The sequence below is a fragment of the Hylobates moloch genome, unplaced genomic scaffold (genome assembly GCF_009828535.3).
Source record: "Hylobates moloch isolate HMO894 unplaced genomic scaffold, HMol_V3 SCAFFOLD_5, whole genome shotgun sequence".
Taxonomy (NCBI): domain Eukaryota; kingdom Metazoa; phylum Chordata; class Mammalia; order Primates; family Hylobatidae; genus Hylobates; species Hylobates moloch.
In genome coordinates this window covers 128,029,945-128,055,543 of record NW_026652280.1, presented here as the reverse complement: position 1 = coordinate 128,055,543, position 25,599 = coordinate 128,029,945, and the positions used below count along the sequence as shown (strand labels likewise).

Sequence of the window (25,599 nt, the reverse complement as noted above, 5' to 3'; positions counted from 1 at the left end):
TTTACATATATATTAAAACAATGAATTTACACCAATGCCTCCAATTTTAATCTAGTTATAAGGATTCATTCTTGATATCTTTTATTTTCCGTATTTGTAGTTCCCTTTCTTACAGCGAGAGACAGGCTGTCATCTTTTTTCTATCTACTTATTTGATTAATCCCCCTGTATATAACCAATCCTGTATAGCTCAAGTCATCTTTCCTAAGTTGGTGGCACTTTCCACTCCACTTGGGCTTTCACACCCTGCAAGGGCCATACCTCTTTACCACACTTCTGTTTCCCCGTGCTAGGTTTGCCTCCTATCCCCATATGGTGCCCTCTTCATCCTACTTGGGCAGTTACTCCCTACTCTAGGCCACTGTTTGCAGGAACTACCTCCTCATCTCGCTGCTTTGACAGTCTGTGCTAGACCACCGTGACTTTGCCTCCTTTTCTCCACCAGTGTGGACATTAGTCTTGTTCTACCTGCAGTGATTAACCTTTAGAGCTGAGTTGTTCATGAAGGGAAAAGAGAAAGGAAGAGTTTATAGTTGCTCTCAAATGCTCACTATGTTTCCTGCATGGGAAAACAGAAAGCTGTGTTGAATCCAATACCATGAGTAGGGGGTGATGATGGCATAAAAAAAGAAGCTAGTAGTGGAGATTTTGATAAGAAAGTTAAGTGATTTGCTCACAGTTATACAGCTAGTTAAATAGAAGAGCCAGAGTTGTAACCTAACTCTGTACTCCCTGATGTATCATAACTACAATTTTTTTTTCCCAATGGGTGGGTCTGAAGTCCATGGAGATGAGAAAATTTTAAGGCAAGTAACAATTATCTGCTACTAAAATCAAAGCAAAAAGGAATAAAAGTTTGGTGTTTTCTTCTTTTATCTTCTTTAAAAAATATACTTAGATTTCATAATAAATTATAAATTGCAACTTGGAAATGCTTTGAAATACATAGGAAGATGAGAAAATTTTAAGGCAAGTAACAATTATCTACTACTAAAAGCAAAAAGGAATAAAAGTTTGGTATTTTCTTCTTTTATCTTCTTTAAAAAAATATACTTGGATTTCATAATAAATTGTAAATTGCCACTAGGAAATGCTTTGAAATACATAGAGTTATAATTATCTCAGAGAGTTGAAAGTCTTTTTTTCTTTCAAGGAATTATTATATAGAATTATGTGTTAACTAGATGAACAAGTCATACTAAAACTAATTGATGATAATAATAGTAATAGCTAACATTTCTTAAGCACACACGATGTGCCAGGCAGAGTCCTAAATGTTCTATGTGTATTAAGTCTCACACAATACAATGGGGTGTAGGTACTATTATTTTCCTCATTTTATAAGTTTTGTATGTTTTATAAATGTCACAGTTGAGGAAAAGAGAAATAGAATTACTTCAACAACATTGCACATGCAGGAATTTTTGAAGCAGAACTTCAGAAATTGTGCTATTAACTATATTCCAGGACTTGAAAACTATATTCCAAGACAATACTTGTAAATAGCCTACTACTGCTTTACCCATTGCAGAAACCGCTATATCTAATCCCAGAACAATCCTCAGAAAATACTTACCAACATGCTTCAAATAATTAATACCAATCAGAGTTCACATGTGATAAATTCTCTTTGCCAGAACATCATTGGTGACTTGAAATATTTTATTACAGTGAACTGGCCGTCTTAATAGTGTTTATTTTAGGTTAAATTGACCTGCCTTGTTTATCTCTCAGTCACAAAGAGGGTATGAAATGAGTTAAGGAGGTACAGTTTCTTTCCTTAATGTATGTCAGTGGTTCTCATAAGCAGTGTGGGTAGGGAGAGGGTGAGAGGCATTTTCAAAATACACAAAATTACAAAGATAGTGTCCTTACCAGGAGGCAGATTCTGTTGCTTCTGAGACCTTCTTATTTAGAAGCTTTTAATGTAAACTTAGTAAGAAAAAAGACAGATATCCGTGAATTGCATTCAAAATAAACCTTAATGCATTTAAAGAGCTGTTGCAGACCCTTGTACCAGGAAAATGCAAGACATATAATGGGCACTCCATAAATGAGGAAATGAAAGGGGCATGCACATAGATCAGATGGTGAGAGAAGTGCCAGATGTGCTAATTACTTATTGCACATAGAAGTGCAAATGTAAGGCTTCCCTAACACACTTCCTGAAGAAGGTCCCTCACCAAAAAACATAGTTTTTGTCCAATGTCAAATTTTTAGATACAATATTTAGATTAACTTTGAGTCAAGATCCCACATGAATGTGTGATTTTTAGTATATATTAAATAATACATTAATATAGAAATAACACCTTTTCCACTTTCACATGCATTTTCAATACTTCTTTTATCATCTGACACTTTTATTGGAAGAGGAAATATATACACACATCAGGAAAAAGGAACTCAGAGTCTCCATTTTTATGCCTTATTTTCTGAATCCAAATGTGATGTGTCCCTACAAATATTACTTCCCAACCACCACTACTTATTTATATAACATTAGGTAGTTCAACATTTCATTCATCCCATAAGATATATAGTCTTCATCTCTAACATAACTAATTAGTGCATTGCTTATAAAATAACCCCAAATTATTATTTATTTGAAAAGATAACATATTCACATGGCTCAAAATTCATAAATTTAGAAAACACACCCAGTGAAAAGTGTGCTCATCCCAATATCCTATTATCCCAAGTCCCACTACCCATGTTATTAATATAAGCACGTCCTATTGTTAGTTACTTCTGTAGCCTTCCACTTTCTTTAAGGATATACAATAAATACCATTATACATTCTGACTTTTTAATGCATGTGTTAATACACTCTAAAGGTTTCTGCACTTTGCTTTTTTAATGTAATAAGATATCTTGGAGATCATTCCATTTATTGGTGTTTTACAGCTACATGATATCCCGTTGTATGGCTTTGCAGAATTTATTTAACCTGACCCCTGCTGGTAAATATTTATTTCTGATATTTTGTGACTGTAAATAATGCTTTGCTGAAGAATTTTGTACATGTTATTTGTACGTATACCAGTAGATCTTTAGAATACTTAGAAGTGAAATTGCTAAATCGGAGGATACTTAGTTTAGATAACCCTTTACTAGATGAGTGATCTTGAGCAAATTAGCTAACTTCTCCATGCCTCAGTTTCTTACTTTGTGGATTAGGGATAATAATAGTACCTAGCTCATAGTGCTAAATGTATTAACCCATGTAGGATGGTTAGAATATTGCCTGGCCCATAGGAAGGGATAAAAGAATTAGCTCTTCTGCCGCTGCTGTTCTTGTTACCACCCAGCTGCTGTCCACAGAAAAGCTACTTTACATTCTCACCAGCTGGCTTATTCCTGTACCTTCCACCCCCAGTCTTGTTAAGGGGAGATATCAAACCGTAGAATTGTTGCCACCTCAAAAGTGAAAAATGATATCCCCTTGTAGGCTTAATTTTGCATTTCAACTATTCCAATCAATAGAAAAAGAGGGAATCCTCCCTAACTCCTTTTATGAGGCCAGCATCATCCTGATACCAAAGCCAGGCAGAGACACAACCAAAAAAGGGAATTTCAGACCAGTATCCTTGATGAACATTGATGCAAAAATCCTCAATAAAAAATACTGGCAAACCGAATCCAGCAGCACATCAAAAAGCTTATCCACCATGATCAAATGGGCTTCATCCCTGGGATGCAAGGCTGGTTCAACATACGCAAATCAATAAATATAATCCAGCATATAAACAGAACCAAAGACAAAAACCACATAATTATCTCAATAGATGCAGAAAAGGCCTTTGACAAAATTCAGCAACCTTCATGCTAAAAACTCTCAATAAATTAGGTATTGATGGGACGTATCTCAAAATATAATAAGAGCTATCTATGACAAACCCACAGCCAATATCATACTGAATGGGCAAAAACTGGAAGCATTCCCTTTGAAAACTGGCACAAGACAGGGATGCCCTCTCTCACCACTCCTATTCAACATAGTGTTGGAAGTTCTGGCCAGGACAATCAGGCAGGAGAAGGAAATAAAGGGTATTCAATTAGGAGAAGAGGAAGTCAAATTGTCCCTGTTTGCAGATGACATGATTGTATGTCTAGAAAACCCCATTGTCTCAGCCCCAGATCTCCTTAAGCTGATAAGCAACTTCAGCAAAGTCTCAGGATACAAAATCAATGTACAAAAATCACAGGCATTCTTGTACACCAATAACAGACAAACAGAGAGCCAAATCATGAGTGAACTCCCATTCACAATTGCTTCAAAGAGAATAAAATACCTAGGAATGCAACTTACAAGGGACATGAAGGACCTCTTCAAGGAGAACTACAAACCACTGCTCAATGAAATAAAAGAGGATACAAACAAATGGAAGAACATTCCATGCTCATGGGTTGGAAGAATCAATATCGTGAAAATGGCCATACTGCCCAAGGTAATTTATAGATTCAATGCCATCCCCATCAAGCTACCAATGACTTCGTTCACAGAATTGGAAAAAACTACTTTAAAGTTCATGTGGAACCAAAAAAGAGTCCGCATCACCAAGTCAATCCTAAGCCAAAAGAACAAAGCTGGAGGCATCACGCTACCTGACTTCAAACTATACTACAAGGCTACAGTAACCAAAACAGCATGGTACTGGTACCAAAACAGAGATATAGATCAATGGAACAGAACAGAGTCCTCAGAAATAACGCCACATATCTACAACTATCTGATCTTTGACAAACCTGACAAAAACAAGCAATGGGGAAAGGATTCCCTATTTAATAAATGGTGCTGGGAAAACTGGTTAGCCATATGTAGAAAGCTGAAACTGGATCTCTTCCTTATACCTTATACAAAAATTAATTCAAGATGGATTAAAGACTTACATGTTAGACCTGAAACCATAAAAACCCTAGAAGAAAACCTAGGCATTACCATTCAGGACATAGGCGTGGGCAAGGACTTCATGTCTAAAACACCAAAAGCAATGGCAACAAAAGCCAAAATTGACAAATGGGATCTAATTAAACTAAAGAGCTTCTGCACAGCAAAAGAAACTACCATCAGAGTGAACAGGCAACCTACAAAATGGGAGAAAATTTTTGCAACCTACTCATCTGACAAAGGGCTAATATCCAGAATCTACAATGAACTCAAACAAATTTACAAGAAAAAAACAACCCCATCAAAAAGTGGGCGAAGGACATGAACAGACACTTCTCAAAAGAAGACATTTATGCAGCCAAAAAAACACATGAAAAAATGCTCATCATCACTGGCCATCAGAGAAATGCAAATCAAAACCACAATGAGATACCATCTCACACCAGTTAGAATGGCAATCATTAAGAAGTCAGGAAACAACAGGTGCTGGAGAGGATGTGGAGAAATAGGAACACTTTTACACTGTTGGTGGGACTGTAAACTAGTTCAACCATTGTGGAAGTCAGTGTGGTGATTCCTCAGGGATCTAGAACTAGAAATACCACTTGACCCAGCCATCCCATTACTGGGTATATACCCAAAGGACTATAAATCATGCTTCTATAAAGACACATGCACACATATGTTTATTGTGGCGCTATTCACAAGAGCAAAGACTTGGAACCAACCCAAAGGTCCGACAATGATAGACTGGATTAAGAAAATGTGGCACACATACACCATGGAATACTAGGCAGTCATAAAAAATGATGAGTTCATGTCCTTTGTAGGGACATGGATGAAACTGGAAATCATCATTCTCAGTAAACTATTGCAAGGACAAAAAACCAAACACCGCATGTTCTCACTCATAGGTGGGAACTGAACAATGAGAACACATGGACACAGGAAGGGGAACATCACACTCCGGGGACTGTTGTGGGGTGGGGGGAGGGGGGAGGGATAGCATTAGGAGATATACCTAATGCTAAATGACGAGTTAATGGGTGCAACACACCAACATGGCACATGTATACATATGTAACAAACCTGCACATTGTGCACATGTACCCTAAAACTTAAAGTATAATAATAATAATAAAAAATTTGCATTTCTCATCTGATGAGTAGGGTTAAGCATTGCTTTATATATTTAAGTGAAATTTGTATTGCTTTTATCTGTCAGTGTCTGGTTTTTGTTCATTATATTTTCTCTATTGATCTCTGTCTTTCTGATTTATAGGAACTTCTTATTCGGGAAATTAGTCTTTATTTTTCATTTATATTGTAATTTTTTGTACTGATTTTTACTAGCAGAAGTTTCTAGTTTTTATAAAGTCAGGTTTATCTATCTTTTTCTTAAAGATTTTACATTTAAGGATGAGTTAGAAAGTGTTCTACTTCAGGTGACAGAAAAAAGTGTCTTGTGGTTTCTTCCGTTAATTTTTGAGTTTCCTTTTTTGCAGTAGAATATTTGAGTCATTTGAAATTGATTCTTATAAGTAGGAGGTTTTTGAGTCAACTATATATATAATGTATATTTTCAATGGAATATATCAACTATATATTATATATATATTTCTTTTTTCTTTTTTCTTTTTTTTTTTTTTGAGAAGGAGTCTCGCTCTTTCACCCAGGCTGGAGTGCGGTGGCGCGATCTTGGCTCACTGCACACTCCACCCCCCAGGGTTCACGCCATTCTCCTGCCTCAGCCTCCTGCGTAGCTGGGACTACAGGTGCCCGCCACCTCGCCCGGCTAATTTTTTGTATTTTTAGTAGAGACGGGGTTTCACCATGTTAGCCAGGATGGTCTCGATCTCCTGACCTCATGATCCACCTGCCTCGGCCTCCCAAAGTGCTGGGATTACAGGCGTGAGCCACCGTGCCCGGCATATATTTCAACTATGTATATTATATATATTATTCAACTGTATATAGTTTAATAACTGTCCCAGTTGTACTGAAGTTATCTGTTGAATAATCATGTTTTCCCTAGTGATTTGATGCTGCCTTTGAAATATACTTAATTTGTTTTCATATGCAATGATGTTAAGACTTTCTATATGTTCGCTTGGTCTGTTAATGCTCCAAGACCATACTGTGTCAATAATGGAGGTTTTGTAATATGTTTGATAAATGGCAGGACTTGTCTGCCCCCACTCTTTGTTCCTCTTGCTTGTCTATTTACAGAGCTTTTAAAAGTAAACTATAAAATATTTATAATAATAATCAAATACCTGAATCATGAGAGATTTCCTAGAAATAACTCTGTTGTTAATCTTTGTCTCCTTTCTTTCAAAAATAACTCTGTTAGTAGACTACTATGTATATCCAAAACTACCATTAATTGAATTTGCCTCAGGCTAATATTTCTTATAAAATATTACCTCATTTTTCAAAATGAAGTGATTGAGAAAATATTCAGTAATATTAGAGTATTTCTAGGAAAACACATGAAAGCAATTTTATCCTTATTAAAGGATACTTTTTTGAGTGAACCCCTAATTTTTGTACCTGAGCTATACATATGACACTATTCTAGTTACATGATCACAACTTTCTAGAGCCATGCTATACATTATGGTACCCACTAGCCACATGTGCTATTTACTCTTACATTTGAATTAATTAAAATTAAAGACAACTAAAAATTCAGTTTCTCAGTCACACTAGCTGAATTTCAGTAGTCACATGTGGCTATTGGTACCATTTTGGATGGTCCAGAATGGAATATTTCTATCATCACAGAATGTTCTATTTGGCTGGATTTGTTTTACAGTATGTTGCAGCATTAGGAGCTGTTTTTTATATATGGTAGTTTGGTTGATCGAATCAAAGAAGGGAGATCATTTCTCATGGAAGTTTTAGCTTTGGTAGAGATTCAGACAGAAAACAGATGAATGTCTGAAAGAAACATCAGGGGAATTCACCTGATTAAAACTATAGTGTACACCATACTAGAGCAAAAATAATATGGTAGTCACCAGACTCTTTTGATCACATACTCCATCAAATAAATATTTTTTAAGCACACCTCCCAATAGATGTTCATTTTTAATTTACAGATTATTTACTTGCACCTCAAGTTGAGTATTCCCAACGCATTTCTCTGAAACCCAAAATGCTCCAAAATCTGGTACTTTTTGAGTACTGACATGACGCTCACAGGAATGCTCTTTGGAGCATTTTGGGTTTTGGATTTTCAGATTAGGAATGCCGAACCGGTAGGTGTAGTGCAGATATTCCAAAATCTGAAACACTTCTGATCCTAAGCATTTTGGATAAGGGATACTTAACCTGTACTATACTCATGTGTTTTTTTTGTTTGTTTTGTTTTGTTTGAGATGGAGTCTCGCTCTGTCACCCAGGCTGGAGTGCAGTGGCGCAATCTCGTCTCACTGAAAGCTCCGCCTCCCGGGTTCACGCCATTCTCCTGCCTCAGCCTCTCTGAGTAGCTGGGACTACAGGCGCCCGCCATCACGCCCGGCTAATTTTTTTTTTTTGTATTTTTAGTAGAGACGGGGTTTCACCATGGTCTCGATCTCCTGACCTCGTGATCCGCCCACCTCGGCCTCCCAAAGTGCTGGGATTACAAGCGTGAGCCACTGCACCCGGCCTATACTCATGTTTTACTTGTGTTATAAACTGTGCATGTAAGTAGACATTAAAGACAATGCATACCAGTTAAATATAAATGGAAGTTCCTTTATGTAGTACTGTGAGCTGTCTTGTATATGCCTTAAACCTCATCTACCCAATTTTGGAGTTTTGTAGTGTGTTAAGGTTTGCATCACAAGCTATAGAGAACCTAGGTTCTAGATCGAAGTTTCAAAATAAGTCACTTTTATACTTCAATAAGCCTTATTTTTTCTTGTAAGTAAACTGGGAAAAATAATATTTACCTTACAGGGTATATTGAGAACTAAATGAGATAATATATGAGATATTGTTTAGTTAAGTAGTGAGTAAAATAAAAATATTTAATAACAGAAAATTGTTTGGCCTGTGAAGTTCTGTGAAATAAATAAATTTTTATTTTTGGCTTTGAAATAATTTTTAACTTCGGAAAGCCTAATGGTAATTGAACATATTGCTTTTCTAGGCTTAGGTTATATTTTGCAGAAAAGTACAGGGGTTATATCTAAAGAGGTAAAGGACTGTGAATTTTTTTGTTTTATTTTTAAGGAGACATACCATTTCTTTTTAATAGAAATATATTAATGACTGACGGAAGCACCTAGAAAGAAATGAATCCTTGATATTCTGATGTATATTTAGTGGCTTTTGTTGTATAGAAGATTCTGAGGAGATCTCTACCTGTCCTAAAATGTGGCCCTTTAAATAATTGGCTTTCTGTTTCCTGCAATGTCACAAAAAATTATAATCATTATTTGAGGGATGTTAATGGTGTTGAAGGTGCTGGCTTGAAAGGTGATGCATTAACTGCATTTGTGGGTGTTTTATGACTCAATTTGTCATTTTTAGAAAATGCATTGTGTTTTACTGAACAAGTTACATTTGGATAACAAAATCTGCAGTGGTTTCAGTGAGAGAGGTTTCCACTTTTTAAGAAAAGTATGTATTGTAAAGTATGTAAAAAAGGTACTACTTAGTAATCACGTGTATGCTTAAGCAGCATTGTATAATCAAGCATCTAATTTCTTCAGACACATCTCACCTCTCTCACGAATCAGAAAATAATACAATTTTATTGTTAAGAGCCCTCTTATCTTTCACCTGCAATTTAATTAATACTTGTTAAGAAGAGGTAGCTGTCAGATTAGAAATGAATTTCAGAATTTTCTATTGTCTTCTGATGGAGTGGCAATCTTAATCCTTTTATTTAGGTATATTATTTTCAAGAACTTTTCAAAATGATAATTTCCCAGCTTTTCTGATTATGAAGAGAAATTTTTAGCATTTGAATAAATAGATTGAATGGTTGATTTTTTTCCATAAAAGGAAATAATAGATAAGCCATTTAAAAAGGAAAACTGATGATATTTTTAAGTAAGAATAACTATCATCCTCAAATTTTATTATTTTGCTCAAAAATGTTGGTGATATATCTTTACATAGATACACATCTATGTAAAGAAATAATACTCATAAAGCCAGTAGGAGAAATAAGCCTGGATTAATTACTAACTTCTCACTTTCTTAAAATCACTCATTCAATCTACAGATATTTACCAGATTCCCACCTAGTGTAAACACTGGGGATAACAATGAAAAGATGGATAGACCCCAAGCCCCTCATGGTAGACCTTACATCCCAACAGAAAAGTACAAGACAAATAAATAAAATAATTGCGAGATCTAATGAATGCTAAGGAAATGAATGGACTGAGATAGGAAATAGCAAAAAACAAAGACAAAAAACAAAAAGAACAACCACCCTGCTTTGTACATAAATGTTTTGGGAAGCATTATCTGGTAACTGTTATTTAAGCTGAGATGAAAGATAACCAGCAAGAGATTTAAAATAGATGATTTTTTTTAGATACTTCACTATTTGAAACTCCTTCAGTATCTCTCAATAAAGTTTTAAACGTTTTTTTCCCCCAAAAAGGCCGTGTACACTTTTTGTTAAATTTATTACTAAGTATCTTATTTTTTTGGCTTGTATTTATCATAAATTTTGTATTTTAAAACATTTTATGGCCTTTTTTTTGGCCAGAATTAGAGAAAAGTAATTCACTTTTGCGTATCTGTTCTATATTTAATGACAAGTTATTTTTAATTTTAATAATTTATAGATGGGTTTTCTACATAGAAAATTCTAGGCCGGGTGCGGTGGCTCATACCTGTTTTGGGAGGCCGAGGTGGGCAGATCACCTGAGGTCAGGAGTTCAATAGCAGCCTGGCCAACATGGCAAAACCCTATCCCTACTAAAAATACAAAAAAAAAGTAGCTGGGCGCAGTGGTGCATGCCTGTAGTCCCAGCTACTCGGGAGGCTGGGGCAGGAGAATTGCTTGATTGATCCCAGGAGGCAGAGGTTGCGGTGAACTGAGATTGCATGACTGCACTCCAGCCTGGGCGACGGGAGCAAGACTTTGACTCAAAAAAAAAAGAAAGAAATTCTATTACGGGTGAATATTGGCAGTTTTATCTTACTTATTCAATAATTATACTTCATACTTCCTTTTTCATTGTTAGCTGGCAAAAAAACATTATAACGTTCTTAGTGATAGAACATTCTTGTATTTTTCCTGATTGTAAAGTAAATGCTTCTAAGATTTTTGTCATAAATAATAATGTTTGCAATAGTTTTTTTATCCTATATATTTTTAATCAGGCTGGGGCAGTTCATACTCCTATTTGATGAGAGTTTGATTCATAAGTTAGTATCAAACTTTCAGAATGATTTTCTGTGTCTACTCAGATAATTGTGCACTTTTTATTATTTTCTTGTGGCAACTTACACTAGAGATTTTCTCATGTTAACCATGCTTGGGTCCCTGGGATAAACCCACTCTGGCCATTGCTGGGTTTGGCTTGCTCACTTTCTTTTTTAGGACTTTTGTATCCACATTTCTGAATAAGAATGATTTGTAATTATAGTTGCTTCTGCCAGAAATGCCACCTTTTGTATCAAAGTTATGCTAGCCTCATAAATTTTTACATACTAGATTAATTTGTATGAGAATGCCATTATTTGTTAATGAAGAAATAACTCTTTTCATAATGTATTAGGAGCAGACCTGATAAGATGTTTAGACATTAGGGGCTTAGTAATAATATCGGAAAGACTCTAAATTTTAATTGTGCTATTATATGACCTTACTATTGTATGTATAGAGACAATCATGGGATAAAGATAAAGGATGCTTATTTGCTCTAGTTCTAGATTACAAAATCAGGGATTAGTGATGGAAGATTATTAATTGAATAGTCAACATGGGTGGCTCTTTCTTAGAGAGAGAAGTGAAATTTCTCCCTAGATTGCTTTTTAGCAATGATAAATTGCAGTGATTTAAAAAGGTTTTGACTGGATATTTTCTTCTGCCATTCTGGCAGCTATTCCTAGAGAAACAGACTGTAGGGAAGCTGATTTCTCAATCCATAATTTTTATAATTGATACTTTGATAAAACTGTTAGTGATTATGAAAATTAAGTCCTCTAGAATCATCATGCTAAAGTATATTATTTATTAAATGTATAGTTTAACAGTCAAGCAGAGTTTCTTTTAACACATATTTTAATATGGTGTACAGTTCAAACATTTTTACCAAAAGAGTTTACTTTCTATGGTATAGGAAAGTTGGAATATATGCTTCAGTAAGTCTGAGAGGTACCCGCCATGGGCAATGCAAACTCAAAATTTCTTTAAGATCTCCTGTTTTAAATCTCGTGTGAATATCACTACTCCATGATATATTTATATTTGTTAATTTAAAAATGGTTTAATCTCTGTAAAATATCTATGAAAATTATTCCATGTTTATTCATGACTTTGGCGATCCTTAGGCCATTGCTGAGTGTTGATGTAGATACAGGAATCCCAATTTGAGAAAAACATGTTAAAGCATTCCTTAGTGGTCTCATCGTGAGACTATATCCGGATTGGAAGGACTTTGTGAGATTAGGCAAGGATTTGCCTCTATGAAAGAAGTGTTCCAAAAACGAATGAGAAAGGAAGAAAAGCATTTCACAAGGGGGCACTGTGCCTGGTATGGTACTTGGCATGAAGTAAGTGCTGAAGAAATAGTTGTTGGCTGAGTTAATATACTTAAAAAAAAACTGATCTCTAATAAAAAACTAGAGGCCTAAAAAGATGTTTGGAAGTCGAAAGGGATGGTCTTGGCTTTTATTCTTCTTAGATTGCTAGACAGCTTTTTTTAGTTACCAGGAAGTATATTCTAAAGTGCTTTCAGAGTCAGGGGGAAAACGTCCATTTGCATATTTTTGTCTTAGGGTATTTACATTCTGTAATTTGCAAGACACTAAAATTTCTTGGATTTGAGAGGAATGATTTATTGAGGTGGCGTGGCAACCTAAGTTTCTAAAATAGAGGTAATTTCTGGGCTCTTTGGCTTCAACTATCTGATTTGAAGAAGGGTCTTACTATAATAGAAGACTATTTGACCTGAAACATTTCATTGTTCAGTTCACCCACCAACACTCTCAGGCTTTGTCAGGGCTATTGAGGAGCTTACTGAGTTATTAATATCATAGCTCTTTGTTTCTCCTGTGGTTTTCTTTTCTTACAGGTCCTCAATTCCTTAACACAGGATAAGTGAGAGGGCAGATTCATTTAGGACAGTTCTGATACCTTAATAAAAATCTTCTCATAATCACACCAGGATGCCGCATTTTACAGAGGGGGAAACTGCACCCTCTGAAGGAAATGACCTTGTCTGCATTCACACAGTTAGGGCTTGAACCCACAGGACTTCAGAGCCCAGACTTCAGATCACTGACTGATAAATGTGTGTGATTGTAAATTTTTAAAGTTCAGTAAGAAAGGAGCAAGAGAAGCAGGTAACACCAAGTTGTTAATACCCTAAGGCAACTGAGAAAGATGAAATGTTATTTCTTCAAAGTGGAGCTGCCTGAGTGGCCAGTATAATCTGTCTTGACCTAAAGCCAGAAGCATTTGTTATTAGGAGACAGGAAACTTATTGTTGAGGCAGGTGTTGCATCCTCTTCGTAACAGGTACATGTCTTTCTCCCCATGTGTAGCAGAGCACTGGACATGTAAAAATGTCCTGGAAATAAAGATGTCATTCAACTGAGCTTGATTATGTCTGATTGTTTACTTGTCTATATTAGTATGTACCTTAATTTCATCAAGTGAATATTTAGTCCAGTAAGGAATATCCATTGAATATAGATATATATTTCGTTTTAAAGGGGATTTTTTTGGATCTAGATTGTCTGGATTTCTTAAGATTTAGTTTGGAGGGTACTTATTTTATTTTAAAAAGAAAACTCATTGAGAAACTCTAAGGTGACTGTTAAGGTAGAATGCCAGGGAATGCCCAGTGCTATGTGAATCTTTAGTCCCTGCTAGACTGTAAGCTCCCAGAGGCAGGACCTTCCTTCTCATATTCATCCTATGCCCTTGGTCATGTGTCTAGGCCAATGCCTGGCACATAATAGGCACTTAAAAATAAAGTTTTTTTGGCCGGGTGCGGTGGCTCATGCCTGTAATCCCAGCACTTCAGGAGGCTGAGGCGGGTGGATCGTGAGGTCAGAAGATCGAGACCATCCTGGCTAACACGGTGAAACCGCATCTATACTAAAAATACAAAAAATTAGCTGGGTATGGTGGCGGGCACCTGTAGTCCCAGCTACTTGGCAAGCCAAGGCAGGAGAATGGCGTGAACCCGGGAGGCAGAGCTTGCAGCAAGCTGAGATTGCGCCACTATACTCCAGCCTAGGTGACACAGCGAGACTCTGTCTCAAAGTTTTTAAAAAATGTTTGTTTACTTTTCTACCAAATTTATTTCGCAAACCACAGCAGCCCTGTAAAAGAGAGGCCTGACTGTTAAAAGAAAAACAAACAGCAGCAACAATAGCATCAATACAAGTGTCCCCACCCCCACAAAAACCCCATCCAAAGCTCAGCAGCCTCAGAGATTAAAGGTAGATAAACTCAGGAAGATGAGAAAGAATCAACCAAAAGAACTGGCTGAAAACTGAAAAAGCCAGAGTGCCTCTTCTCCTCCAAATGATCACAGCATCTCTCCAGCAAGGGCACAGAACTGGGCTGAGGCTGAGATGGATGAACTGACAGAAGTAGACGTTTCAGAAGGTGGGTAATAATGAACTTCACTGAGCTAAAGGAGCATGTTCTAACCCATTACAAAGAAGCTAAGAACCATGATAAAACATTACAGGCATTACAGGAGCTGTTAAACAGAGTAACCAGTTTAGAGAGGAACATAAATGACCTGATGTAGCTGAAAAATGCAACATGAGAATTTCACAATGCAACCATAGTATCAATAACTGAATAGACCAAGCAGAGGAAAGAATTCCAGAGATTGAAGACTATCTTGCTGAAATAAGACAGGCAGACAGTATTAGAGCAAAAAGAATGAAAAGGAATGAACAAAACCTCCGAGAACTATGAGATTATATAAAAAGACTAAACCTATGACTGTTTGTGGTACCTGGAAAAGATGGGGAGAATGGAATCATGTTGGAAAAGAAACTTCAGAATATCATCCAGGAGAACTTCTCTAACCTAGCAGGACTGGCCAACATTCAAATTCAGGAAATCCAGAGAATCCCAGTAAGATACTGCATGAGAAGATCAATCCCAAGACACATAATCTTCAGATTCTCCAAGGTCAAAATGAAGGAAAAAATGTTAAAAGCAGCCAGAGAGAAAGCCCAGGTCACATACAAAGGAAGCCCATCAGAATAACAATGGACCTCTTAGCAGAAACCCTGCAAGCCAGAAGTGTTTGGTGGCCAATATTCAACATTCTTAAAGAAAATAATTTCCAACCCAGAATCTCATATCTGGCCAAACTAAGCTTCATAAACAAAGGAGAAATAAAACCCTTTTCAGACAAGCAAATGCTGAGGGAATTCATCACCACCAGGCCTGCCTTGCAAGAGCTACTGAAGGAAGCACTAAAGTCTATAAAATAACCAGCTAGCATCATGATTACAGCATCAAATTCACACATAGCAGCATTGACCTTAAATGTAAATGGGCTAAATGCTCCAATTAAAAGACACAATGTCAAGCTGGATAAAGAGTCAAGATCCATTAGTGTGCTATATTCAAGAGACCCATCTCACAGGCAGAGACACACATAGGCTTAACATAAAGGGATGGAGGAAAATCTACCAAGCAAATGGAAAGCAGGAACAAGCAGGGGTTGCAATCGTAGTTTCTGACAAAACAGACTTTAAATCAACAAAGATCAAAAAAGACAAAGAAGGGTATTAGATAATGGTAAAGGGTTCAATTCAGCAAGAAGAGCTAACTAATCTAGATACGTATGCACCCAATACAGGAGCATCCAGACTCATAAAACAAGATCTTAGAGACCTACAAAAAGGCTTAGATTCCCACACAATAATAGTAGGATACTTTAACATACCACTTTCAATATTACACAGATCATCAAGACTGAAAATTAACAAAGATATTCAGTACTTAAACTCAGCTAGGGATCGAGTGGACCTGATAGATGTATACAGAATCCCCCACCTCAAAACGACAGAATATGCATTCTTCTAGTGCCACGTCGCACTTAACTCTAAAATCGATCACATAATTGGAAGTAAAACACCCCTCAACAAATGCAAAAGAACTGAAATCATAACAGTCTCTCAGACCACAGCACAATCAAATTAGAACTCAAGACTAAGAAGCTCACTCAAAACCACACAACTATATGGAAATTGAATAACGTGCTTCTGAATGACTCCTGGATAAATAATGAAATTAAGTCAGAAATCAAGAAGTTCTTTGAACAAAGAAACTGTACCAGAATCTCTAGGACATAGCTAAAGCAGTGTTAAGAGGGAAGTTTATAGCACTAAATGCCCACTTCATAAAGCTAGAAAGACCTCAAGTCAAAAACCTAACATCTCTAGGCCAGGCGCGGTGGCTCACGCCTGTAATCCCAGCACTTTGGGAGGCCGAGGCGGGCGGATCACGAGGTCAGGAGATCGAGACCACGGTGAAACCCTGTCTCTACTAAAAATACAAAAAAAAAATTAGCCGGGTGTGATGGCAGGCGCCTGTAGTCCCAGCTACTCGGGAGGCTGAGGCAGGAGAATGGCGTGAACCCAGGAGGCGGAGCTTGCAGTGAGCCGAGATTGCGCCACTGCACTCCAGCCTGGGTGACAGAGCGAGACTCCATCTCAAAAAAAAAAAAAAGAAACCTAACATCTCAACTAAAAGAACCAGAGAACAAAGAGCAAACAAACTGCAGAGGTAGCAGAAAACAAGAAATAGCCAAGATCAGAGTGGAACTAAGGAGATAGAGACACGAAAAACCCTTCAAAAAATCAGTGAATCCAGGAGCTGTTTTTTTTTTTTTTTGAAAAATTAATAGACTATTAGTAACGAAGAAAAGAGAGAAGAATCAAATAGATACAATAAAAAATGATGAAGGGGATGTCATCACTGACCCCACAGAAACATAAACAACCATCAGAGAATACTATAAACACGTCTATGCAAATAAACTAAGAAATCTAGAAGAAACTGATAAATTCCTGGATACCTACACACTTTAAAGACTGAACCAGGAAGAAGTTGAATCCTTGAATAGACCAATAATAAGTTCTGAAATTGAGGCAGTAATAAATAGCCTACCAACCAAAAAAGCCCAGGATCAGACAGATTTACAGCTGAATTCTACAAGGGGAACAAAGAGAGGCTGTTACCATTTTTACTGAAACTATTCTAAACAACTGAAAAGGAGGGATTCCTCCCTAACTCATTTTATGAGGCCAACATCACTCTGATACCAAAACCTGGCAGAAATACAATAAAAAAAGAAAACTTCAGACCAGTATCCCTGACGAACATCAGTGTGAAAATCCTCAGTAACATACTGGCAAACCAAATCCAGCAGCACATCAAAAAGCTTATCCAGCATGATCAAGTAGGTGTCATCCCTGGGATGCAAGGCTGGTTCAATGTATGCAAATCAATAAATGTAATCTATCACATAAACAGAACCAAAGACAAAAACCACGTGATTATCTCAATAGATGTGGAAAAGGCCTTCGATAAAATTCAACATCCCTTCATGTTAAAAACTCTCAATAAACTAGATATGAATGGAACATAACTCAAAATAATAGGAGCTGTTTATGACAAACCCACAGCCATATCATACCGAATGGGCAAAATCTGGAAACAGTCCCCTTGAAAACCAGCACAAGACAAGGATGCTGTCTCTCACTTCTATTCAGCTTAGTATTGGAAGTTCTGGCCAGGGCAGTCAGGCAAGAGAAGGAAATAAAGAATATTCAGATAGGAAGAGAGGAAATCAAACTGTCTCTGTTTCCAGATGACAGGAGCCTATATCTAGAAAACCTCATTGTCTCGGCTGAAAAGCTTCTTAAGCTGATAAACAACTTCAGCAAAGTCTCAGGATACAAATAAATGTGCAGAAATCACAAGCATTCCTGTTCACTGACAGTAGACAAGCAGAGAGACAAATCATGAATGAATTCCCATTCACAGTTTCACAAAAAGAATAAAATACCTAGGAATACAGCTAACAAAAGAAGTGAAGGACCTCTTTAAGGAGAATTACAAACCATTGCTGAAGGAAATCAGAGGACACAAACAAATGCAAAACACATTCCATACTCATGGGTAGAAAGAATCAGTATTGTGAAAATGGCCATACTACCCAAAGTAATTTATAGATTCAATGCTATTCCCATTAAATTGAGCTGGAAGCCATTATCCTCAGCAAACTAACACAGGAACAGAAAACCAAACACCACATGTTCCCACTTATAAATGGGAGCTGAACAGTGAGAACATGTGGACACAGGGAGTGGAACAACACACACTGGGCCCTATTGGCGGGGGAGGTGGGGAGGGAGAACATCAGGAAAACTAGCTAATGCATACTAGGCTTAATACCTGGGTGATGGGTTGATAGGTGCAGCAAACCACCATGGCACACGTTTACCTATGTAACATATTCACCTCTCAGGAAAAATAGTTTTAACTAAAAAAGAATTCAGAATTTATTCCTGCCTCTTTTTTTTTTTTTTAAGAACGAACAAAAGAAAACTCTAAAGTATAGGAATACTGTTTTTTATAAGAATAAAAATTTTTTAAAAAGTATAAGAATACTGTTTTATTTAGCTGCAAGTGCCTCGAGGAACTATGTGCTTATTAGATTGTATCTCTCATAACATCTACCATGTGACTGGCCCATAGTAGACAGGAAGAGTATTAACTAAGTGAATGAACTTCATAGTTTTAGTTCATAATTCTCACAAAGTAGTTGTCTTGGTGAACATGAACTGCTTCAGAATTCCCTCATGTTGCTGTCTTTCTCTTTGGACTTCAGTAGAAAAATTTTCAGTTATGTTTCATGTCAAACTTTCCATAACTCAATTACTATACAGTCATATGTTATTAAATGATTGGGATACGTTCTGAAAAAAATGTGTTTTTAGGCATTCTCATCATTGTGTGAATATTGTAGAGTACACTTACACAACCTTGAGATGTCATACTCGACTGCACACCAAGGCTCTGTGGTGTAGCCTGTTGTTCCTGAGCTAAAAACCTGTACAGCATGTTATTTCAGTCCATTGAAACACAGTGGTAAATATTTTTGTATCTAGACATAGAAAAGTACAGTAAAAATACCATATGATTATCTTATGGAATCACTGTCATATATGCAGATTGTCATTGGCTGAAATGTTGTTATGTGGCACATGACTCTACAAAGTTTCCTGAATTCGTTTGCATTTCTTGCTAACTTGATTCTGCTATAGGTACACCAAACTTAAAGCTTTTATATAATTAAATGTGAATGACATTTGAGTTACTTATAACCAGTAAAATGATTTACAGTTTTCAGATAGCCCTGAAAGCTTAGCACTTCAAAATGCAGGTGGTCCCTGAATTCCGATGGTTCCTGAGTTCTGATGGTTCCATTTAGGATTATTCAACTTTAAGATGGGGTTACAGTTTCTATGGAATGTGTTTGGCTTTCTCACTATCCTAAAGTCAAAAAATCCTAAGTTGAATGATTGTAATTTGGAGACCATCTGCTGTGTTGCCAGCATTAAGTACATTTTTGACTTGCAATATTTTCAACTAACAGTGGGTTTATTGGGATGTAGGTGTAGCCCAAAAAGTATCTGAGACGAGTCTTAATCTGTTTAGTTTATTTTGTCAAGGTTAGGGACATGCATGGAGGAAATAAACGTGGAATCACAGAAACAGTCTATGGCCTGTAGCTTTCTCCAAAATGATTTTGAAGGCTTCAGTATTTAAAGGAGAAAAGTGGGCTGGAGGCTTCAGTATTTAAAGGGGAAAAGTGGGCTGAGAGCGTACTGTTATCCACTTGTTGCAAGAGAAAAGGAGCAGGTAGGGGAGTAGTCAATTATGTATTCCTCTCAGCCTCAGTGAATGGGCACTTTACATAAGATAAGGTGAACATAGAGTAGCTACCTGTGGAGATATTAAAGCTTTTTATCTATAGGTATCTGCTTAGGAACAAAAGGAAAGGCAGCTTCTTGCATGACTCAGCTTTCAGCTTAATTTTTTTCTTTTGGCATAGTGAATTGGGGTTCAGATTGGAGTTTTTGTGTTCTTTCACATAGGTAAGTCAGGAGCATCCATAATTGATTGTATCCAAAGAGGTATCAAAGAGGTCAGGGTCAACAAATAAAAACAGATTTGTATATTTATGTGTTTGAGGAGGATTAGTCATTTGTTTTAGAGGACCAAATGTTTTAATAGTTTCCAAATGAACAGACTCCAAAGCAGTTTAAGCATCATTGAAACATCAAATAAAAAACCTTGATAATGGAGAGAGGTCTCTCGCAAAAGAGCAGAGCTGCACATCAGTTTTACTTATTTCCTTAGGCATATACCTGTAATTTTTTATTTAAAATGTCAGGTCTGCTTTGGTGCAATTGGTATGTCAATTGGTGTATCCATATTATCTCCCAGCCTGCCCAAACCACCCAAATTAGTGTAGCTTCAAAGCTTAACTTTAATCTTGATTCCTACTAGCCTCCAAAAATTCTTTGCTCTGTATGCAACTGAATGTTCTGAATGTTTATATAACAGTGTCCCTCACTTTGCAATACTATTTGGGACAGTGAATGTATTACCACTGTTAGCCTTCAGGCCGTCATCGCCTATCACACCCTACGGTACCTGTTCTTCCAGTTAACCTTATCAGCAATGCAGACTTTTCTCTCAGTGCCCACCATCTAGGTCAGGGCTAGACCCTCCTGACTCTGCCTCCCAGCATTTCAGTTGCTGCTTTTCAGTTTCTGTGGCATCAGGAGTCTGATCTTTACCACTGTTCTCTAGTCCTCTTTCTTAAATACTCCTTCAGCGCCTCCACTTGTCTTCTGTGAAAAGACGAACAATCTGCAGGAGAAATCCCTTTAGGACCTGGCATTGCCTGCCTCTCTGTCCTTTTCCTTAGCTCTTCATCTACTCATACTCTAGGTATCAACCTTAAAGAACCATCTGTAGTTCTTCAGAAACTCCAAGGTAAACATGCTTCTGTAAACTGACCTCTGCAGTTTGCTTTGCATGAATGGCTTTCAAGTTTCCTTTTCCTGATTACTTATTTATTTCTCCCCATTAGCATGAGTCTGTGAGGGCAAGGTCCATTTCTTCTCCCTCCATTTTCGTTCCTAACGCAGACTAGATGGACGCTGAGTGGAAGCTGCTGGGTGAATGAGTGAGAACCAACCAGATCCTCCCTATTGCTTTTTATGGTGGATTCCTTAGTCCCATTTCAGATGAACTGGTTTCCTTTCTTCTCCTCCTCCTTTGTTTCTCTCTTAACAATTTCCACATACCTCTGACTCAGTCTGTCTGAAGTACAGCTCTGCCTTGATCAAAACCTTCAGTGGATTATCATCTCTTGCAAAATCCTTTTCATGCTCAATATCATTTCCATCCTTTACTGGTCAGTCTCTAATATGCATTTGCAGCTGTATTTCCCATGCTTCTCCTTGCCAACTCCAGACCAGCCTCTTGTCCATTCTTCTGTCACACTCTGCAGCATACTATTTCTGTGGTTGTGTTCATATCATACCCTCAGATAGGTGTTTCATTGTCCCAGTCACTGCCTAGTGAATTAAAAGTCAAAATGTTCCCTACCCCACAATCAGAATCAATCTTCCATTCTGTATCTGTAAATACCACTTCTACGTTTTTCCTTCCATTATGGTATGTATCCCATTCTACTTTTTATTATAGCCTTTGGTTTTTGCTTTACTTTTGTGTATCTGTACCTAATAGATTATCCTTGAGATAACAGCTATATCAGTTTAAGCTTGAAAGCCACGGACAAGCTTGTCCAATCAATGGCTGGTGCTATTCAGTCAGTGTGAATAGAGCGTGTGCCTTGACTGGCAAACATCAGTTTGAATCCCTAATATGCCACAAATAGCTGTATAATCTCTGCCTCTTCTTTCTTCTAGTTTCCCAGCTTGTAATAGGAAGATGATAATACCAAATTTGTAACATGCTTATGCAGATTAAGTGAAATAATGTATGGAAAGCATATAGCCCATGACAGAATGCAAAAAATAGTCATGATTACTGCTGTTACTGTTACTATAGATATGTAGTCACCATCGTAGAAACATATTGTTTTGTTTGAGCTTTTAGAATTAATGACTTTAATTGTGTGGCTAATTTCTAGCTGAATATAACTGAAGCTAGAAATTACCTATTAGGCTTACCATTAAATATAAAGCATTTTTTCACTATCTTACACAGTCTTTTATTATTACTTATTTTGGCGTTACAACATTTTGCTGGCAACAAGGGTTGCTTGCTTCAATTTTTCAATAACAGAGGGCTAAACTGCTGTCAGTACTTGCGAAAAGAAGAAGAATACCAAGCCTTAAATCCTATATAGCCCAGTCTTTTCCATGCTATTTTGCAGCATATGGATTGAATTTCCTATGGTCAGAGTTATTGAAACCCGACATATGGTGTTGGAGGGAGCAATAAAATACCAGAAGGACTTCTTTAGCCTGCCAGTGGGCTATTCTCCCCCTCAGATTAACTTTTGTTGAGTATATATGTTCTATTAGAACTTAGATGGATGGCACAGTCAGAATGCATAGTCTTTGTACCAAATAACTTAGTAAAATTGAAGTCAACTAAGGGGAAGGACATCTAATTATATTATGCTTTTGTAAATTGTTAGGAAATATATAGTGCAGATTATTCTTAATTTGAATTAGGTGTTTTGTGCTTATTATGTTAGTGTTTCTTAGAATTGAAATTATGGGAAGATGATTCACTGTGAGGAAATACCTAATTTTTTTACCTTCCTTTTTTCCAACTAAAATTATGAATAACTCATCAAAGAAAGAAGAAAACTCCAATATAGTCACCAAAAAATGACAAGAATTGATCATACATATTTAAAGCATATGTGTCATTTTCTACACTGGTGAAAATAGATTGAGGAAATAGCACTAGAAATTGACTTAAGACCTAGACACTGGTAGAAGAATGACATATTACCAGAGACTAAAATACTGGAAGAAGACAGTGAATTAATGTCAGTTTCACCAACTGATGATGATGGTTATGATGGTGGTGAGAACATTTAGTAGGCAAATTTTCAGGCCCTGTGTAAGTCAATTAATGGTCATTGTTTCATGCTACAGTTTTTATAAGAATCCCTATGAAATGCATGTTATTATTTTTACCTTTATTTTACAGATAAAAATACTAGGGCTTCAACAGATAGTCTTACCCAATGTCACATAACTTGTAAAAGAAGTGGGACTTAAACTGAGACCAGGCTAACCTACTGTCAGTCCTCTTAATCCCAATGCTGTACTGATAAGGCTACAGTCCCTCTTTCTGTAGGTGACAGTGAGGGCAAAGTTCTGAGAGTGAGTTCTTAAGTTCTTCTCTAGGAACACAGTAGCTGTTGGTTACAGCAGAGCCACCAACTAACCAGACCACCACTTCAAAGGCTTTAATGAGGGGGATTTACAGATTGACATGGAAAAACTCTTTGTAGTAAATCCTTTATGGCAGTGACACCATTATAAGCTCCATCAGGAAGAACAGGAAGATGGACTGTGATTTAGATACTATGTTTCCTGAACGCCGATTTCAGTCGAACCACTCTGTTGGCATTCCATGCCATTGCATGGCAATTTAAACTGCAAAGCCTAAGCAGAGGAGAGTTAACAGTGTGGTTACAATTGGTGTACGTACCCCTTGATCCTAGATGGAGACATTCTGTTAATAATCCCCACCTGGCTCTGCAAATGGCAGGATTCCATCCAACAATCCAGAGGAGGCTCTCTAACGTCCCTGAGGTCTCCTAGCAGACCCAGATCCTGTTTGAGTTTGGCCTTTCAACAATTTTATTATGGCTGTGGGTGCCTATTTCCAAACACCCACAGCCTATCATTATTAGTTATTCAGTAACATCCCATTAGGCATGTTCTTTAAGATTTAGCAAAATACCCAGAAGACTACAGATTCCCATAAAGTGTTCTCACTGATATAGTTCGACCCTACAAACTGGAGAGTGAAAAAATAAAACACAGGCACAAACATGAAAGTCAGCCTTTCTACTGAAATACATCTCACATTGGTCATGCAAGATTTATGTAATACCAAATATCTATTATTTCAGAAATGAAAGCACACATGGCTGCTGTGAAATAACAGAAGTGAAATTTCATATTTAAAAAGGAGCTAATTCAAACAAGCATCAGAAGTAACACATTTTATTGGTTGTAAGACATTTTTACATTTTAGCATCTTGAAATGGGAATTCTTTTTAAAAGATGGCCTCTTACAAATACTTTGTCATGAAATGGTGGTAACATATAAGGCCCCTTTTAAAACATAAGAGAGATGATGTCATTTTTGCTCAAATCTTCCTGGCTTTGAATCTCCATAAAATCCAAGAACCTTTACCATAGACTACATGGCTCAGTATGATCTGGCCACTCACTGCTTCTCTAACCTCATTTCCCAGGACTTTCCCCCCCTCGTTTTTTTCTCTTTTTGTTGCAACCGTGCTGGTCTTTCCGTTCTTAAATCACCTAGGCATACTTCTACCTCCAGGTCATTGCCCTTGGTGTTTCCTCTGCTGGGAATGTGTTTCCACTGAGAATCCCATGGTTCATTCTCACATCTACTTCAGATATTTATTCAAGACATACTTATTTAGGCTTTCTCTGGCCACCTTATCTAAAATTGCAGCGTCCTAACATTCCCTTCTACCGTTCTGCTTCATTTTTCTCTTTAGCATTTATTACCAGCTGACAGTTCGCATTTTTTATTTACCTTGCTTGTAGTTTGTCTCTCCCCAGTACGGTATAAGCTGTGGTAAAAACAGGGATTTTTGTGTATTTTCTTCACTACTGAATCTCCAGGTCTTAGACGAATGCCTGCTACAGACAAGACACTTAGTAAATATATACTGAACATATGAATAGCTATAATATAAATATAAAAAATATATATATATGAATATGCCAAATATAAAAGAATAAATCAATGGATTACATGCTCAAAGGTTGATAAGGTGGGGAAGAGGGTAAATATTACACTAAGCCTGTCCAGTGGCTCATGGTCTAGGATTTGGGCATCTTGAGTCATAAACTTGCCTCTGTTACTAGCTATCTGAGTAGAGTTTGCAGGTTAATCCCCTGGGCCTCCAGGTGGGACTACAGAGTATAGATGTTATAACCTCTCAGTTAGTTGAGGCTTCAGCTAAAAACCATTGAAAAATGAGGACCAGAACTGGGAATCTGAAGTGAAAGAAACCATATCTTTTAATATAAATATTATCACCAGAAATGGTAGTTGTAAGGAGAGTCTTAATACAAAAGACTTTGGAGTTAATTTTTGGTTCAGTTGCCTTTGTTCTATAAATAGTGAAACTGAAGCCCAGGATTTGAGAGACTTAGCCAAGGTCAGGTGCTAATTGGTGGCCAACCATAGAACTGTACTCAACAA

General features: G+C 37.0%; 1 protein-coding gene across 2 annotated transcripts in view; it reads left to right on the top strand.

Moving 5' to 3' along the window:
* SNX7 (sorting nexin 7) overlaps nucleotides 1-25,599 on the top strand; it is a 105,928-nt gene that overhangs the window by 57,897 nt on the left and 22,432 nt on the right. The window lies entirely within an intron of this gene.